General features: G+C 34.1%; 2 long non-coding RNA genes across 2 annotated transcripts; both read left to right on the plus strand.

Moving 5' to 3' along the window:
- Positions 1–13,929: 13,929 nt before the first annotated feature.
- Positions 13,930–15,212, plus strand: LOC107605290 (uncharacterized). Its single transcript, XR_015885799.1, has 3 exons — positions 13,930–14,015; positions 14,845–14,894; positions 15,032–15,212. It is a non-coding gene; the product is annotated as an uncharacterized LOC107605290 (long non-coding RNA).
- A 270-nt stretch (positions 15,213–15,482) lies between these two features.
- Positions 15,483–16,382, plus strand: LOC148562968 (uncharacterized). The gene is made up of 3 exons (XR_015885883.1): positions 15,483–15,616; positions 15,825–15,996; positions 16,265–16,382. It is a non-coding gene; the product is annotated as an uncharacterized LOC148562968 (long non-coding RNA).
- The last annotated feature ends 3,530 nt before the right edge of the window (positions 16,383–19,912 follow it).

Here is a 19,912-nt window from a genome sequence, read left to right on the forward strand (position 1 = left end):
GCATTTCTCATATATCACACAATCAAGGCATCAATATTCATAATCACATATATGAACACATCATATATCTCAACCATTCAACAACATCAACAATCCAATGTCTATCTTAGGGCCTCTAGCCTAAGTATTTCCTACCACATTACATATTAGATACGGGAAACCGAAACCATACCTTAGCCGATTTCCCAAGCTCAACCGGAGCACTTCCAAACTACTTGTCCACAAGCTCTCAAGGTATCAACACCTCCAAGAACAGATTTTTATCACACAAAACCCTCTTTCAAGCTTTCCAAAATCACCAATCAAGCTCCAATATTCACATATACACAACCTAAGCCACAATCTCATCTCTCATTCAAATCCTTCTCAACACAGAACCACTCTGCAGCTCCCACCATCAAACCAACCAGAAAACTCCATCCAAGTATTTGGTAACGCTGTTGGACAACTGTCAGGTTTTGGTGAGCCAAATGAAGAGTATGAGAGGAGGATTGCAGAATTAACTGCTAAGATAGAAGAAGAGCAGGCAAAGAGACATTCGATAGAGAAGGTTTTAGGTTATATAATCCAACAGCAAGGAGGTAATTTGCCAGCTGACGTTGCTGCAGCGCTGGATTATTTGGGCAGTACGCCGACCTCGTCACGCACAGGGCCATCTTCATCTGGCAACCATGACCCACAACAAAAATTTTGACTTCCAATCAACGTTATTAGACACTATTAAATTTAAGTTGGTTTAGTGCTTTTTGTTTATTTTCTTCAAATTATGAAATTTTACTTTATATTGAATCATGCACTTATGATAATCTCATTATATAAGTTATGTTTGCACATATATAATTTGGTTTGTTATGTTATTTAGTTGTTTTATTTGGTTGGAAGTTCTTTAAATTAATCGGTAACTAATAAATTAAAGTTGCATAAACATACTATTTTAAAAGAGGCAAAATAATTAAAAAACCTAGGATTTTAATGAAAATCCTGAATTTGGCAGCTGTTTCTAACCACCGCAAAATAAGCATATTGTACGTTTCCCGGCATTTAGCGGCGGTTTGTAACTACCGCGAAACCATTTTTATTATGCGGCGATTATTCCAGCGGTTAGCTAAAATCGACGCTAACTGTTTACCCTCGACCTATCTTCCAGCGTTTGGTTTAATCGCTGCAATATGGCCCCAGAACCGCCACAAAATGTCAGTTGTGTTGTAGTAACCAATGATGACAAAAGTCCTTAGGGTTTTTGTTTATCCTTGAAATTGTTGCACATGCATGGACACACGGCATGCCTACAGATTCAAATTTTAATTAGTCATAATCTAAAACTCTTAAATGCACAAGTTAAAAATGTTAACTAAGAAATCATGTTGGACTTGTTATCTACCAGAATCTACAAGTGCAGATGCTTTTGCTTAAATCAACCGCCATGTTAGTAGGCCATCCGTGAATTTCAAACCTTTGATAGGCATCATCTCCACACCATATAGGTGCCATTTTTGTGAGTCTTTCCTGATCTTCTGCAGCCGGTTTTGTTGGATTGGGGGCAGCTTGCCAATATGGTGAGATAATTTCACTTTGTTTTTGGCAATTGACCTCATTGCAAACATCCGAACCTCCTCTAGTAGTGTTATAATTGGCTTCGCTCTGAATTCCTTAATTCTTGAGTTAAATACCTCACAGCCATTGTTACAAATTTTGTCTATCTTTGGTTCATGACTGAAAAATGCTCTTGTCCATGACTCTTTAGGCCACTTGTCCAAGTATGCCCATGTTTCTTCATTTCTCCTCGCCTAAGCATCTTCTGTTCAAACCCGTGGCGGGTAATTTCCCTAGCACAGTCCCACAACATGCCTCTCAACTCCAACTCCTTTCATTGTTTATTGAAATTCTTCCATAAATGCCATACGCAAAACCTGTGGTGAACCGTAGGCAGCAATTCCTTGATAGCTGGTATCAACCCCTAAACCAAACAGTAAGAATAATTTCAATATTGTGCCTCATATTGGCCCCCGAAATACAATTCATGAACTCAAACTGATCCTTAAAATAATTTTAATGAACTATTATTGAACCCCACAAAAAAAAATATCATGTTCTTTGTATTCCAGGTCTATAACAATGTGTAATTAGTAAACAAGTTGTATAACAATTTGTAAACAAGTTGTATAATTTACTCCTTAGATACTCTACCAGTGTATAATTGAAACAAGTTGAATTTGTAAACAAGTTGTATAATTTACTTGTTGTATAATTTACTCCTTAAGTACTCTACTAGTTATAATTGAAACAATTGAATTTGTAAATAAGTTGTATAATTTACTCCTTAAGTATTCTACCAGTGTATCATTGAAGAAATTATTATTATTATGAAGCTCAAGTTACGTACCTTTTGCATGTCCGATATAAAGCTCCGTTTATCTTGTTCATAGTCACCAAGGTCTTCAAGAAGCAATTCCAGAAACCACCTCCAGTTCTCCTTATTCTCGATATCTACAATCGCCCAAGCAATCGGATATATATGAGTGCTGGCATCTTGCCCCACAGCTAAAAGTATTTGTCCCTCGAACTGCGTCTTTAAGAAAGCTCCATCTAAACCAATCAATAGTCGACATCCATCCTTGAACCCCTTTTTGCAACCATCTAGACAAATATACATTCTTGGAAATATTGGGTCGCCTTTAACCTGTGGAATCACTCCAATTTTGACTGTTGACCATAGATGCTCTTAAGCAATGTCTCACCATAGTCTCTAAGTCAACCATACTGTGCGGCTACATCACCATGCACCGCATTCCTTGCATCTGTTAAAGCTCTAATCAAGGAGGACTTGTTCAAATTCAGGTCACATCTCCTCTTGAAATAAGCCGTTGCCACACAATGCTTCAAGTTAAGGTATTTCCTCAACTTCTTAACTAAGTTCTGAGCAAGCCACTTCTTATTTGCTGCCCTGTTTTTGTTCATCCTAAAACATGTTCATTGTTGGATGTCTTTAACTGCCAGCATGTCTCCTCATGGTCCTTAGATGCATATGCAACTCATGGACATTTAACTTCTTCATTCTTCCACTTGTAAACTGCCCTCATCATGTAGCTTTCATTTCTTCTGAATTTTATTTTCATTCCAACTTGGAGCATCAGCTATCCAAACCGAGCACCTTGTGAGAATATTGGAAAGATGTCATCACTTATTTCGTCACTTAGTTCATCTTCAAAATCTGAGGGGGGGGGGATTTAACTCTTCTGATTGCTAAGAGTCTTTTCCATCAGAGTCATCATGCATTGGATCATATGCATCATAATGTGAACCATCGTTGTTCCCTAACACTTGTAACCAGTCCACCTCCTCATCAGAATTCTCTACTATAATTCCATCATCTTCCACTAACACTTTCTCTTTCCCCTTTTTCCAGACAGACCCCGGTGCATGCTTAAACTTCAAATTCCTCTTCTTTGCTTCAGAAATTCCACCATCAATATTAGAGTCACTTGAGCCTTTAAATGGGTCAAGCTTATATAGGTTGTCTTCTACAGAATCATATGAGTCACTACTACTGTTGGTTTAGTCTCCACCATCTTGACTTTCTATTATTTTACTTGCTGATCTAGCAGATAATCTGGTAATAGCTTTGGTCTTGGCAGAATTAACTGAAGTGGGTTTGGGTTGGGGATTGTTTGTAGGCTTAGTGGTTGTGACTTTAGATGATGAGGGTTTGTTCTTGGGTTTGGGTTTGGTTGCAGATTTAAATGATGTGTTGTTGGCCTTGGCAATCTTGGATGTAGTGAGTTTGGGTTTGGATTTGGGTTTCATGTTAGTGGTGGTGGATTTGGTTGAGGTGGGCTTGGGTTTAGATAAGTTAAGCCTGGGTTGATAATTTGGGTTGGGCCTGGGCTAGTGCTTCAAGTTGGGTTTGGGCTGCTGATTCTTCATTGGGCTTCGTAGCTGAGACATCATTTGGGCTTCTTATTGGATTTGGTGTGGTGATAAGTGCATCCTTGTCTTCTTCAGGAGCAATGAAAGTAAGCTCTATTTACTCAGGTACTTCATCATCATGAGGTTGGGAAATTCCATGCTCAAAATATAAGTGGACTCTTCCTTGGTTCATTCTTGCAAGATAGCACATCCCTAACAATTTCTTGTCATGTGAAAATGCTCTCAGTCCACTCTTTAAAGGTCTACCAGGAATAAGCCACCAACATTCAACAATGTCAATATAACCAAGCTCCTTGTAGTAATCCTTTAGTGAAAATAAATCCAATCTATCTTCATCTAGTCCAGTTAATTCATTTGTATTGTCTCCTTCCTAAACTACACTGCCATCATTCTTTGTAACAAAGCTGCCTCTGTGATGATAAACAATGGTCATCAAATTACCCATCTACAAATCTAATTCAATAATTAACAACTTAACTTGAACATCCAAGGCCTTTTATATCATGCATCAGCTGACTCTACATTAACATGCCAAGCAATCTTTTTTCAGAATAGAAAACGTAAAAATTCATATACCAATGTAAACCGTGCAAAATTAGCGAATAATTGATCAATAAATTAATTTTTTAATAAAAGAAATTAGAAATATAAATTTTATGGTAAAATAGGATAGAGCTAATTAAAACGAGAATTTTGACACTAATTTCAAAGAATTCGGCCCAAGATTGAACCGAACGAACCGAACTGGTCGAACCAGGCCAAACCGGGCCTGTGGGCCCAATCGACCCATTAAATAAATGAGCATCAGCTCCTTCCTTCCAATTTCTGCATGCAAGACGCGCTAGAAGCCAGAAGAAAGGGGAAGAACACCCTTCAAAAGCCAAACCCTCACTCAATCTTCAAATCCTTGTAATTTCTCGCTCCGAACTCCGATCGCCGCATCGTTTGCAGCAACGTGTTTGCAATGACGAGCTCTACAAAGCCCATAACAATCTTGCTTCGTTGGTGCTTGTGTAAGGTGAGAATTCTAGAACCCTAGCTAATTCCTCAATTTAGTATTTTGAGTATTGAATTTTGGGGATATGTTGTGATAAATATGTTAGGTGTATGTATATATGTCATATGAGGCCATTGGACATGTTGGAAGCTTAATTGGAAGCTTGGAGTGAGATCTAGTTGCTGAATTTTGGTGTTGAGGGATTGCTCTCCGATTAAGTGGGTGCCTTGGGGAATACGTAGAAATCGGCCAAGGTATGGTTTAGCTTTCACGTATGTAATATATAATATTCTGTGAAGACTTAGGCTAGTTGACTTTAAGATAGGAATGAATGCATGAGCATGCAAATTGATTAGTGCTTAATGATAAATGTTTGAGTTTTGGCTTATTTGTTGATATTGGAGTTTGAATGTTGGATTGCTGAATGATGAATTATTGATGCTTGTAAATTGGGAAAAGAAATGAATATGAGTTGTGGTGGTGTGTTGTGAATGTTGTGACTAAAGTTATGAAATTTAGGTATGAGATTATGTACATATTGATGTATAATTGATTGAAGCAGGTTATGGATGACTTTGGTAAAGCAAATGGTATGTGGCTATATTGAATGTATGTACTGGAAGTATGACTTGTGTTTGGTTTAATGAAAATTGAGGTTGGAAGCTTTTGAGTAAAACTGATTTTTGGTCGAACTTGGGTGAAGCATAACTTGGCTTCCAGACTCCAAAATGATTTCAAATTTGTTTTATATGAAATTCTGCAGCTTTTTTCAGTTTTAGCAAAATTTTTGAAAAAACGTACTTCTACGCATACGCATGGCCCACGCGTATGTGTGACCTGGGATTTGCGTACTCGTCCAGTTGCTCACAATGCAACCAACCCTTTCAGGTTGGGATTCACGCGTACGCCAGCCTCCGGCTCGCGTACGCGAGTAAGGATTTTCATGCCCACGCGTCCGCGTGGCCCCTATTTTAAGCAAATTAGGGTTTTTGAATTTTAAACCTAATTTCAAACTTCTAAACCTCTATTTTTATTCCTTTGGTCCTAGATTTTGTTAGTAAGCCTAGTAATGAGATGAAGCTAGGAATAGGTGGTAACTTGGGGATGAAGTAAGGTTGGAAAAATGATGTTTTAGGTATGAGAATATAGGTGGCATAAATATATGTATGTATGTATATATATATATATAAATTATGAATCTGGCTAAAGAAAAGAATGAATGTTGCATCTGAGTACTCTTTCTCGAAAGTGCGACCCCAGGAGATGGTGGAAGGTGAGGATCCCCTTCCATGTTCCTCCTGGTATTGTAAAATTGCCCCCAACGAGATGGTGGGATGTTAGGATCCCCTCCTTTGTTCCTCCTGGGCATATGAGAACGTACCTCCTGGGTAGACGCAAGGGTTGAGGTTTCGCCTCACTTGCTCCAGGTTGGTTAGTATAGAGGCTCCCCGGGTAGACGCAAGGATTGTGGTTTCGCCCCACTTGCAAACATATGGTGTATAAAGTGATTTTACAGCCATAATGAATGATTATGAGATGTTAATAAATGAATGTGAAATGATTATCTGAGATATGAGTTTTCTTGGGTAAAGTACCATGGCTTGCCACCACGTGTTCCAGGTTGAGACTCGATACTCTGTTGACCCTACGTCGTAAGGGTGACCGGGCACGTTTAAATTCCTGGGAATGGTAACCCCCATTGAGTAAAGTTATATATGAATGTATGAATTATGAATGAAATGAGAAAAAGCTATGCATAGACTCATGGGAATGCGCGACGGGGGATAGTCCAAGGGTTTCGAACTTGTTGGGTTGGCTTGATAACTGACAGATGAGCCTCATAAGCCATAGGACAGACATACATCATGTGCATTTTGTTTGTTTGTTTGCTATGCATTACTTGGGAATGCCTAACTGAATATATTATGTTAACTGCTATATTTGCTACTTGCACTACTTGTCTCCTACTTGTGCTTGCAAATTGTCTGTTTGTCTGTCTTTGCGAACTCACCGGAGATAGAGGAACGGAGGAAAGGGGGACATGTTTAGTGTTAAGATTAAGTTTAAGCTGAGTTTAGATTTCCCTAGATAACTACCCTTTTCATGGTTTCTGTTTAGTACTTTAATCTTTGTAATCTAAGTATCAGAGTTCTAGGATTGCCTCTGGCATTTCCAAGACCTTATATCTTATATGCATGGCATGTTTACTATGCTGAGAACCTCCGGTTCTCATCCCATACTGTGTTGTTGTTTTTCATATGTAGGTCGAGAGGCACCTCGCTAGGCGTCTGGACTTCTGAAGCAGAGTGGTTTCTGGGTTTCATTTTAATGTATAGTTATGTATATATGTACTTAACTTTCTCTCTGACTAACTTGTTTATTTTGCTCCTCTTAGAGGTATATATATATATAAATATTCTCCGGCCAGCCTTAGCTTCGCAGGCTGAGTTAGGAGCTTGTTATCTTGTAGTTTTGGCCCTCTATTCCCACTTTCTGTTTATTAATACTTACGAACCTTAGTTTTCTTCGCACACAAGTAATCTCATTTCTGAGCGTTGCGCTTTTATTTCTGCAATTTTTGTTTCACCTGTTTTTCAAGGCTCCTAGTTTATTATATTCTTTCTGCTATTATATGTATATATTTTATTGTAGAGGTCGTAATACCACACCACCTCTGTTTTACAGCTTAAGCGTAAAGCTCTGTGTAGTAGGGTGTTACAACCAAAATATCTTTTAAAAATTAAAATAAAAGAGTAAACAGCCCAACCTATTTTACCCATCGAGCTAGCCATAAATAGCCCGAAATGAAAAATTATGGTCCGTGAATAATGCGAGCTTAAACGGGCCAACCTGTGAGCTTGGATAGATCAGAATGATCCTTTGAGGTTGCTATCCAACTGCCGTTGGTCCTCAGACATGGTAGGAGGTTGACAAATGTGTGGTCCACCAAACTTACGCACCTCCCTATGGGATTAAAATGAGATTGTTATATGTTATTTGTCAATCATCATGATAAACAACAATAAACTTATTTGAGACATCAAAATGTAGCTTATCAATATCCAAGATTCTATCGGAGTGTAATCCAGAGACTTCAAGGACATTCATTTGCAGATTGTCTACAGTACACATGATACTTTACTTGATCATACTCTGAACCCTATACTCGGTACTCCTTCTAATGATATAGTTCTTTAAACTTAGCGTGACAGTCTCCCTACTCTTAAATCTATGACCAATGCGTTGTCGACTGTGTTGTAATCATCTCTTTCCATAATGGAAATATAGTTTCCTCATGCATCGCATCGAGATTCAACGTGCGATAGTGTCTAGCTACAGTTGACAACTTCGGAACTAGTTATGAGATAGGCAAAAGATATTAAACTGATCTACCTACCGGAGTCTCAAGTACGAACTGCTCCTCATCCTCAGTAGAACTACTTTCATTACTGTCCGCGATGTATTCTTCATTCGGCTCATCAATATCCACGTCCATATTATCCACTAGACTAACACAGTGCAGAGAGAGTGATGCAAGAAGTGGGTCATCTTGGACAAAATTTGAATGTCTAATACCACTACCACCGACATCACCAACTTCTGTAGAAAATTCCATCCCTTGTTGGGTCATGATTCTCCCGTAGACATCAAATATAAGGCACGCATGCTCATCACCATCGAGTCAAAAAATATGAAAACAAAAAACTCTATTTATCAATGTTAACAACCTATACCCAACTCTTTCAAATTTCTTTGTCCCATTAGCATCCATGCTTGTCAAGATTAGACTCTTTAACTCAGATAGATGACTGGGCGTAAAAAGATATGATTATCATACTCAAATATAACCCCATCATCACTGCTTATTATGTGTCAATTAGGATATACACTCATAAAAATGTATTTACCATTAGATATACTAAACTTGTTGAAAAAATGGAGAAGAAGGATTGATATATTGTGTGAGAAATGCTAACACTTGCAACTCCTTATATAGTTAATTTGAATTTGTTGTACTTTATCTTGTTTACAGTGTAAACGATTTAATTGTGGTCATATCACATTACTGTGCCCGATTTCTTTTTACATGTATCTTGTTTACGAGATACGTTTAGCATGTAATTTTTTACGTATCACGGGTGCACCCGTCTTACGTGTTTAAATTCTATGTCATATCTTATTTCACAATCAAATTGTTTACAGGTAACGAAGATAAGTAAGATTGTGTTTGTTTATAAGGACAAGACACTGATATATGGACACAGAGACGCAAAATCATGTTTGGTAGGTGCGACATGGATATAAATATTGTATATTGGGATATTGAATTAGTGTATTATTTATCTTTTGTGACAGGAAGGATACAAAGACATTGAACAGAGATATAATTTATATTTTATTTTTCTTTTATTATCACTATCAAATTTTTATAATTATATTTTTTAGGTAAATTCCACCAAACCCTCTCAATTTTAAAGGGTAAGTTGTCCCTTGTTACATGTCACAGTATTCTTAGTTGAAATAAGTTAGCTTATCATAGTTAGATTTAACCTTTTATTTAATCTAAGTTTTCATAATCCAACTAACTTACTATGGTATAATTCTTTTTGTAATTTATAAAAATTATTTTAAAAAAATCTCATTTTGTAGTTTATTTTTTTCAAACCACGTATTTATTAATCATTTTCAACCAAAAAAATCTCAAAAGACAAAAAAATAAAAAAATTCAAGTGACATTAAAAATTCTCAAAATACTATATCTTGATAGTTCTCTCTTGCTTCCTTCTTATTTTTCAAAAAAAAATTCATTCTTCATACAACTTTTTCGCACAAAAACAGACAATTTGAGATAAAAGCAGTTAAACTCGGGGTTGTTGCTGATAACAAGAGGAAAAAAATAAAAGAAAAAAAACTATGCAATCTGTACCCAATTTGAAATTTAAATTCAATTGTATGAAAATTAAAGAGGTTTATTTTATAAAATATGTTATTATCTCAAAATTTTCTATAATTTTACGTACTTGTATATATCTCAGTTTATTTATTCAGTAAATTTATTTAACATGCATGGTTCTAATTAAATTGTAGTTAAAAATAAATTTTATTGTGATGGAGGATTTTTAGTAACTACCAAATATACTATATATAAAGAAAATTTTTTGAAAAATATGAAGGAAGCAAGAGAGAATTATCAAAATATAGTGTTTTGAAAATTTTTAATATCTTTTGAATTATCTTTATATATATATATATATATATATATTTGAGATTTTTTTTTGTTAGAAATGATTAATAAATATGTGGTTTGAGAAAAAATAAATTACAAAATAAGATTTTTTTAATGATTTTTATAAATTACAAAATGAATTATACTTTATAGTTAATTAGTTGGATTGTCAAAATTTAGATTAAACAAAAAGTTAAATTTAACAATGATAAATCAACCTATTTCAACTAATAATACTGGGACATGTAATTACACTACAAAAAAATCTGATTAAAATGGCACTAATATTATGGCAAGTTTATATAACCGCCACAATTGTTGCTAATTTCGGCGGTTTTATCGTCTGCCATAATGATCATGTTCTTCGCGGCGATTTTCACTGATTGTGGCAGGTTAAAATGCCATTATCATTAAAAAAAGGAAACACATTTAAAGCTGAGGTGGTGTATTTGCATATGAGAATAATCACTATTCAGTCTTGTTGAATGTGAGAGAGTTAGCGAGAGGGATCTGAATATGACGAACCCTAATTTTTTGATCTCCCTCGTTATCGGCGTTCATCTCTTGCCGCCGTATACAATGCGGTTGTTGCTGCCTTCGAAGGAGCGCTCTTCTTTGATTAGGTTTTCTAGCTTCGATTTGAGGGTTTGTTGCGCCGCCCTCATCTCCTCGTCACCACAAGCAACGCCATCATTGCTGTCTTCGATGGAGCTTCTGCTATCTGGTGTTGTGCATCTTAGTTGATCCTGAATTTTCTTAATTCTAATTTGGTTAAGCTTTTACAGAGTCTTTATTTTCTTTTCCCCTTCAATGATGGTCCTGCTTGGTTGAATCTGAGTTTTGTGAAGCTTTCGTCTCTATAGCTCTCTAAGTATAATTCTCTTGGTTGATTTTCTTTTTCCTTTTAGGTATAATTTGAGATCGCACATCGGAGGAAGAGGGAAAGGGGAATGAGAGTGAGTTGATCTGAAACCCTAAAGCTTGTCGCCGCCATGGTCACCAGCATTCATCTCATTTCTCCCGCTTCCATCAACCTTCTGCACTCGAGTGAAGGCGCCTCCTCTATCGACGCGTTTCCAAATCTGGTCACTATGCCATAGCTTATGAGATTGAGCCAAGCACCTCTTCCATTAATGTGTCTCCTCCGCCAGCAGCGCCGGTACGTTCTCACTTCCGCATTCTCTTTTTCTTCGATCCACTCAACATTGCTTGTAGTGTGTTTCTGTTCATTCTCAATTGCTTGTTTTCTAGTAGTATTGTTATGCTTGCCATGTGGTTGATGAATTTCCTGAGAGAGATGGAAAAGAGTGGAACTTGTTTTCTGATATAGATAGATGATTCTTTGGTGCTTATTATTATAACTACTGCATGTTCATCATTATGCATTTTTGAAATTCAAAACTAGCTTAGCTCCCAATTTAAATCCAACAAGGACATGCCTTCTTTGTTTTCTTTTTTCATCAATGTCATGACTTGAATGCTCACATTTTATGGTGGGAAAATCAAACTACATTTACTGCATTTTAGTTTGCAGTTGACTTGTTTATATGCTAAGTTGTCTAAAGAAAGATATACTCTGCCTAGTAAATTGAATACCTAATTGTTTAAAGAATCTTCTTGTTGTTTATTTTGTTAATTATCTTGTAAAAAGGATTGAATGAAAAGTACTTGTTTAAATCCCATGTATTGGACGAGGGTGGCCAAGGAGTACTTCATCTTGCAGCTGCTCTTGGCTATGATTGGGCCTTACAACCCACAATGATTTCTGGTGTAAATGTGAACTTTCGCATTGTAAATGGATGGACTGCTCTTCATTGGGCTGCATTCTGTGGCAGGTGAGAACTTTAGTACTTTTAGAATGAAATGCATTTGATCAAAGTAGAATTTGAAGCTCAGAACTTTCGCATTGTAAATGATTTCTTCTTCTTATTGTTATTGAAAGTTTAGATATGAACTATTAATAATAATGTGTTGGTAATGTCCAGTTAATATAAATGTTCTTTTCTGTTTTAATTTTTGTTCATGGAAATAGTATATACCCTTGATTAGCTTTATCTGTAGGCAGTGTGCAGTTGTAGAATGTAGGACATTCTTGAGAATTCTACACTAGGAATCTTATATCGAATAGTATATACCTTTTTACTTTCTTTAAAGTAAACAAGTAGGTGTTTGAAGAGTTTTACAATAGACTTAGAAATCCTAAAGTTAAAAAAACGGGTACCAAATAAGTTCCTAGGAAAATCTGTGATGAATATATAAGTCCATGAAAAAAAAGGTAAGCCCTTCAAAACTTGTAACTCTAGACTAATGTTTATAGCAAAATTCTTCGTGACATACTTGTCTTGTCTTATTACTCCTTTTGTTCTTTTTTAATCTCATTGATATATAAATGTTTAATTGGGAAAAAGAGACTTTCTTATTACGCGTAAGTGCTCTTTTGAGCCTAGAGGCATGTCTTGTCCTTGGTGTGCTGACTGATGCTGAATCTTACTAGACTTTGTTCACCACCAAAAGAAAAAGAAAAGAATGCCGGTTTGGCAATTATAGCTTGAGCTGAATTGTTTTGGTAATAATGATTTGTGCCCATAACTAAGTGAAACTTAATGTTTGCTTTATTACCTGATGTAAAATGAAATAACGGGTACCTTTGGTTTGTTCTACTTTTACCTTTTTTCTCGTTATGTGTTTTAGGTACAGGCTCTTCTATCTGATAAAGAAGAATTGGAGAAAGACTTGAAAACATTAAATGATAAGCTTACTTCAGCCTCTCTGACTATAATGCTAAAGGTGAGCTGTTGAAAAAGAAAACAAAAATCGCTCAGGAAGCAACAGCAGGTAATATTCATTGATCTGTATATTTCCCTTATCTGTCCCCACTGTTCTGTAATATAGGACTTGAAAAATACAGAAATAACCAAATTATGTGTAATCTAGAGAATTTAGCCTTGGGGGGTCACTTTCACGGTGCACCTTCTCAGGTGAAGATTGCTCTCTATCCAAAGAAGCTAATAATTTGAAGATCAAACTTGGGCATGAAGAGATTATTATATCTCACGGAACCAGCCCTTTTAATTTCTTTCTCCCTGGTCTCATTTCTAAGCTTCTATTTAATATTATAATATAATATAGTAATATGTCACATGGAACTACCTCTTCTGCCAGTGGTATTAGTCCATAGTGAATTTGTGTAATATTTATATATGAATGAATACAGATTTAATTTGGTATTTCCTTTGTTGTATCTCTGATCTGAATGCTGTGGACCCAAACACAAACTAATGTTTGCTTCCTTATATATCTTGATATGAATTCTCATTAATAACTTTAGGCGCACACACAGACATCATATATATATATAGCTATAACTTTAGAAGAATTCAGATCAATAACACATACATGTCTTAATTTTATGCATCTATCTTGATTATTAGAAGAATTATAATAGATGATATGCATGATTCAAGATTCATCAAAGTAAACAATAATGTGCGTATGTGATCAATTTGTACTACAAAGTCACTTGGATTGCTTTAGTAGTATTGAAGGATTTGCATTATATGTGTGAGGTAGTATGGTCTTGATAAGTTTAAATTCCATTGTAGGTCTGATATTTTAGGTCTCTCTCAGGATAAAATATTTTGTTATCATAAAGGTATAATACCTTCATTCTTCAGATTTTTCTTTGTAGGTCAACTTTTAGATCAAATGTTGCTAGTAATTTATACTTTTAACCTCTTAGAATTGTTACTTCTTATACAGAATGCACCAGATGGTTCATTCTTTCTGCTTCATGCTTGTGCTCACAATCCTACTGGAGTAGATCCTTCAGAAGAACAATGGCAAGAGATCTCGTCCCTCATCAAGGTAAATTGGTAACGGTTTATAATGGTATATAACATTGCGGGCTTTAATTGTTTATAATGGTATATAACATTATAAAATATATATCTTTAATTAATTATCTACTTATTACTTGTCTACTTTGTGTTTAAGTATTAGCATTAAGGTTATATGAATATGAGTTCTTTTAATTTCGCCAATTTACTTTTACCATGTAATCTTCTTAGCCACCCTATATTAGTCCAATGAAAACTTTCTTAGCTTCTTGCTATGGTCGTATATATGGCTTTAATTTGTGCCTCTCATCGTTCTTATTATTATTCCCAAGGAAAAATGAGTTATTGTAGGAGGAGAAGTTATATATAGAAATCTATATAATGCATTTTAATTAATTTTACTTTTTCTTAATGCTACTCGTGATAAAATGATCATAAGAGATAAGATAAAACGTGGATTATATAACAAATGAGAGTTTACACTCCATTTTATAATGTGATCTTTTGTTTATAATATGTTAGTTTAATTATATCAATTTAGCAGGTTTCAGAAAAAGTTGTATTAAGTACAATAGATATTGAAGTATGCTTATACTATAAATTAGTTGAATGAATCTTCTAAATAATTTTTAAATTTGGTACTTTCAACTCTTGAGTGGAAGATGAATCCACCAACATGCCTCTCTTTCATTGATTACATCACAAGAAGACTTAAAATATTTTCAATTCCTCAACACATGTCAATCTCTTCTTCTTTCTCTCTTATTAGGTAATAATTAATCTCTTTCTTTAACTTCTATATATACATTTCTTCAACTTTGGTTATTTATTTATTTATTTATTTATTTTTAATGCAGATTCCAGATTTATTGGTTATTGTGATTCTAGATCATTATCTTCCTAAGAGGTTCATTGCTAATTTGATTGTACTTATTTATTATATTTTTAATGATAATATGTATGTATATATTTACTTATTTGAACCTGTTCCATCATTGGCTTCTGACATCTATTTGTTGCTGTTTCTGTGTTTTAACTTTTAAGTCTCTAGCAGAGATCAATTTATATTTGACAGAGGCACAGAATACTGGAGGTACTTCTTAACTGTGAATGATATGATGTTAATATTGTTCTTTGATGCTGAAAGGATTTACTATTTGTCATGTGTTTTGTCCAAACAGAATCAAATGGCATCTTATTCCCAAAATCTAATCTGAGAAATTCTCCTTGTGGTAATGGCACCAATTTTCATACTTCTTTAGTTGCCTTGCTTTGCATGTTTAGAAACTTCCATTCTGATGTTTATTGAGGGGGCCATTTTTTTAGTGGTACTGTTAATCAACTTTTCATTTGTGCACTCAAGGAATTGTTGGCTGTTGTTAGTTCTTTGCTTTTAAACTCACATTTTTTGTGTGTAATTTGTGTGTATGCATTCTTTTATTTATGGGTTCACTTGGTTCTTATTTATCTATGAATCTTGCTTTCCTTATTCCTAGGAGTTTGTTTTTCTTTGGGAAAGGGCATGTACCGTGTGCTTTATATTCCTGAAGATGAAGTTGTTCTCTTGAATTCTAGGGAGAAGGCTCCTTACATGATCTGTGTTGAAGTATTGAGATGTGACATGATAAGGTATTACTTCAATAGTAACCCCATAAGTTTTAAAGAATATAGCAGTTCATAAAATGAGAAACATTTCTGATATATTCCCTTCACTACAAAACATTTATCATAGCAATTCCAAGGACACGTCCAGTCCTCATAAACTTTCCATTTTGTTGTTATTTTCTAAAGTCATTGACCATTTTGTTGTGACAATAATATACTTGTTGATTTGTAGGTTAGGGACTTAAGCTCTCATCTGAATACTCTAGCAGAGTCAGAAACAGAGGGTGCCCAAGGAGCTGCTGCGGTTTTTAATCAGGCCCCGCTTTATAAACATAAACACAAATATGAAGGCTATGCTATAGACTGGAGTCTTCTTGTTCCCAGAGCCAGAAGGCTTGTATCTGGTAATATTTGATTATTTCTTTTTCTCTATTTAGCTACATTTTATAAACATGGAATATATACTTTAAAAATGCTAAGAAACGAATGAAAATTGAAATTGCATGCATAAGTGGAAGGGAAAGATCAACTGCTGTATAATGCTTTTTTACTGCACAATCCTGACAAATAATAATATTATTATCTTGGTTTATGTGTTTCTTTTTCCATTGGCTTTACTATTTCTCTTTAATATTTTGTTTATTATGTTTTCAAATTATATTTTTGTTGTAGGAATTGAATCAAGAGAGTGAGATTTCATCGCCAAAATAGTTAAAAAGTAGGTCTTCTGGAAAAAGCAATAGAGCAGCATGAAATATGGAGATTTTATGTATTAAGAGTTACATGTTATGACATTTATAGTTGAAAAATTATGTTATGTTTGATACTTTGTATAGGAGTTATTACTTTTGATTTCTAATACTAAAAAATCGTATACTATGTTTAATACTTTATTTCTGAGTTATATATATTTTGTTTATGGATTATGATTTCTAATAATAAATGTTATTTGTTTAACACGATAAAAACGAGGGTAAAAATTGCATTTTTAAACGATAAAAAAGTGTCACTGTTAGGGTTAAAACGGCGGTTCAAAAATGACATTTTAACCAATCAAAAGTCACTCTGTAAGGGTAAAAACGGCGGTTCAAAAATGCCGTTTTAACTAACTTAAATGCCACTATTAGGGTAAAAACGGCGGTTCAAAAATGCCATTTTAACCGACTAAAATGCCATTCTGTGAGGGTAATAATGGCGGTTTAAATTGCCATTTTAACCAACCCTTAAACCGCCGTTTTAACCTGGAAATAACGGCGGTTAGAACTGCTGTTTTAACCCAGTAAAAAACCACCATTTTAACCTGGAAATAATGGCGGTTTGAACCGCCGTTTTAACCCAGCAGAAAACCGCCATTTTAACCTCAGGAAATTGTGGCGATTTTTAGAAAACCGCCGTAATAACCAAAATGGCGCTCTGAATTATGGCATTTTTCAAAACCGCCGTACTTGGTAATAATGGCGGTTCAAACCGCCGTAATTACCCAAAAAAACTGCCATTTTTACCCAAATTTTTTGTAGTGTTAAGGATAATTTATCCTCTAAAATTTGGTGGGTTGGATAGAATTTACATATTTTTATTATTTTATTTTTATTTAATTTTTGTGTGAAAAAATGAAGATAAATTAATTTTTTTATTACTTGTTCTATTTTATATTTAGCTTACCACCAAATAAAATATAAAAACACTAATTTTTATGTCCTCTTAGTGTTTTATCTTATTTTATTATCAAAACTAAACGTAACCATTTAAAACATTTAAACATTTTAAACTAAATTACTTATATCTGTAAATAAAATATTTATTCTAAAAAAATTATGTTATATTTTTTAAAATTGAAAATATTTTTTTTTATTTTTAAGATTTTAAAAATTTTTGAAAATGTTCTCTAAAATCGAGAACGAAAATGACTGATTAAACTAGTTTTTACCCAACACAAAATAAATAAACCGTTCACTCCCTAACATTTTTTAAATTAAATAGTCCATAATTTATAAAAATAATTTAATGTTAATTTCTATTGCTAAATATGGCTACATTGTTCTTATCTTATTAAACTAAAAGAAAATATTTAATAAATATTTGATCTTTGATAAGCTTCATTAATGTTATTTATTGTATATAACTTAGTCAAGCATATGTGCAAAATAATTATAATTAATAGTGTAATGTTGTTTTATATATGCATCTAATTATATAATGTTAAAATAATTATTTTTTATATTAACTGCGTGAATAGTGATCCAAACGAACAAATGTAATTACAAGACTATATAAAATATTTTACATTGTCAGTGCATCAAAATTAAACTCAATTAATAATACATGTTTTATTTTATTCTGATTAAACCACTACTTAACCCGATAAAACTAATAAATCTTTGAACTAATACTTTTTAGTTTGTTCACTCGCAGAAGATACACGAGTAAATACTCAAAATGACCTTTGAAATTTGGGGGTAGACTCAATTTGGTCCCTGAAATTTTAATTGACTCAATTTGAACCTCCAATTTTAATAAGTGACTCACGTTAGCCCTTCTGTTAATGTCCATTAATGGCATTCTTACCTGGAACGTTAAGTGACACGTGGGCCTGACACCTAGCCTTATTAAATGACGTTGTTTCTTTCTTGGTGTGTAATCTCTCTTCAAACGATATCGTTTTAGCCATTTTGGAGTTAAAATTCAACAACGCTTCACCAATGATCAAACCACTCAAATAGGAAACTCTTCTTCTTCTTCTTCTTCAATCTCTTGCATGCACCATACTGTGGAAGATCAATATCCTTGCTAGTGTAGGTCATCGACAAAGCTCATTGCACGCGTTCCCGTTTGCTAGGAGTAGGAAGAAGAACATGCGCACTACCGTTTCTCCCAAAAAGGTTAGTAACGCAAGCATTTTACGTTTGGGTTCAATGTTATTTTTGTGTCTTCTCTTAGTTGGGGTTTACAGGCCATTGATTTATGCTCTATTTGATGCTCAAATGGATTGGGTGCATTGTGAAAGTACATCCAAGTTAGTGAAGGCTACCACTTCTTTATGTACCAGTTTCTCTTTATAGATGATTTTAATAGCTGAGCTTTTACTGTGATTAGTGTTAACTGTGTTTTTTTGACAAATAACTTGGTTAAATTTTCTGTAATGATATTTTTTCTGAAAATATAAAATGAAAAATTCATGAATGAGTAAATAGATTATGTTTGTCAATGTGATAATGCGTAGCTGTTAATTATAGATAGCCAAAAGTTGTGTAGCTGTTGTTACAGGGATCACTATAAAATTGTGTTACTTTCGGGCCACACTAAAGCCGGGTCTATACCGGGTAAAGCCTGGGTCTTGATCAACTTTATCACGACATCACCAAAAGTTGGATTCTACATCTCTTAAACCTCTAAATTTTGGAAAATAATTATTTCATAACATCACAACATTCACATAATAATAATTTATAGTCTAATAATAATAATTTAAAGTTTCATAATAATAATTATGTCAATTACACACTAAACATTCAAAGTTCAAAAGACAATTAAAACAAAGTTAACAACCAACACAAGATTAACATAATGATAATAATTTATAGTGTCATACTAACTAATAACAACAAAATATTAAGTAGCAAACAACTACATAACAAAATTCATTTGATTCATAGCTTGCTCTCAAGGTTGTGAACTTGATTCTTGTTGTGTGGATGTTTTAGTAACATCTGCAAAACATAGAAATTAGTCTCTCAAGATTATTATTTGAATTAAATTAAGTAATAAAGAAGGAATAAAAATATCATAAAGTAAATATACCATTAACAATCTTGTCACTACTGTCAAATTGATCAAACTCAAGCTCTTTAAATATCTACTTAGATGGATACAACCAACTTTGAGTGCAGATTAAAGCTTCTGCCATTTTTGGTGACAAAGAGCTACGGTAAAGATCAACCACACGACCACCGGTACTAAAGCATGACTCAGATGCGACAGTTGAAACTGGAATACCAAAGACATCACGAGCTATGAGAGAAAGAATTCTATATTTTGATCCATTTAATTTCCACCAAGCCAATATATCAAAATTCTCATCTTCCACGTCTACAGGATCTTCGGCCAAATATTTCTCAACATCTGATTTGCTGTCTGCATTAGCTTTTTCCTTCTTTTGTTTTTTTCACAAATTCACTCTATTTGCAGCAACACCCTTAGCACTAGACTGACTAGTATCTTTATCATCCAAAATATCTCTAGAGGGACCGCCAACATCATTAAGAACTTTATCATCTACAATTTCTTTTGAATAAAATTTATACAATGTCTCCAATGTAAATT

The sequence above is a fragment of the Arachis ipaensis genome, chromosome B6 (assembly GCF_059453495.1).
Source record: "Arachis ipaensis isolate K30076 ecotype BB chromosome B6, ASM5945349v1, whole genome shotgun sequence".
Taxonomy (NCBI): Eukaryota; Viridiplantae; Streptophyta; class Magnoliopsida; order Fabales; family Fabaceae; genus Arachis; species Arachis ipaensis.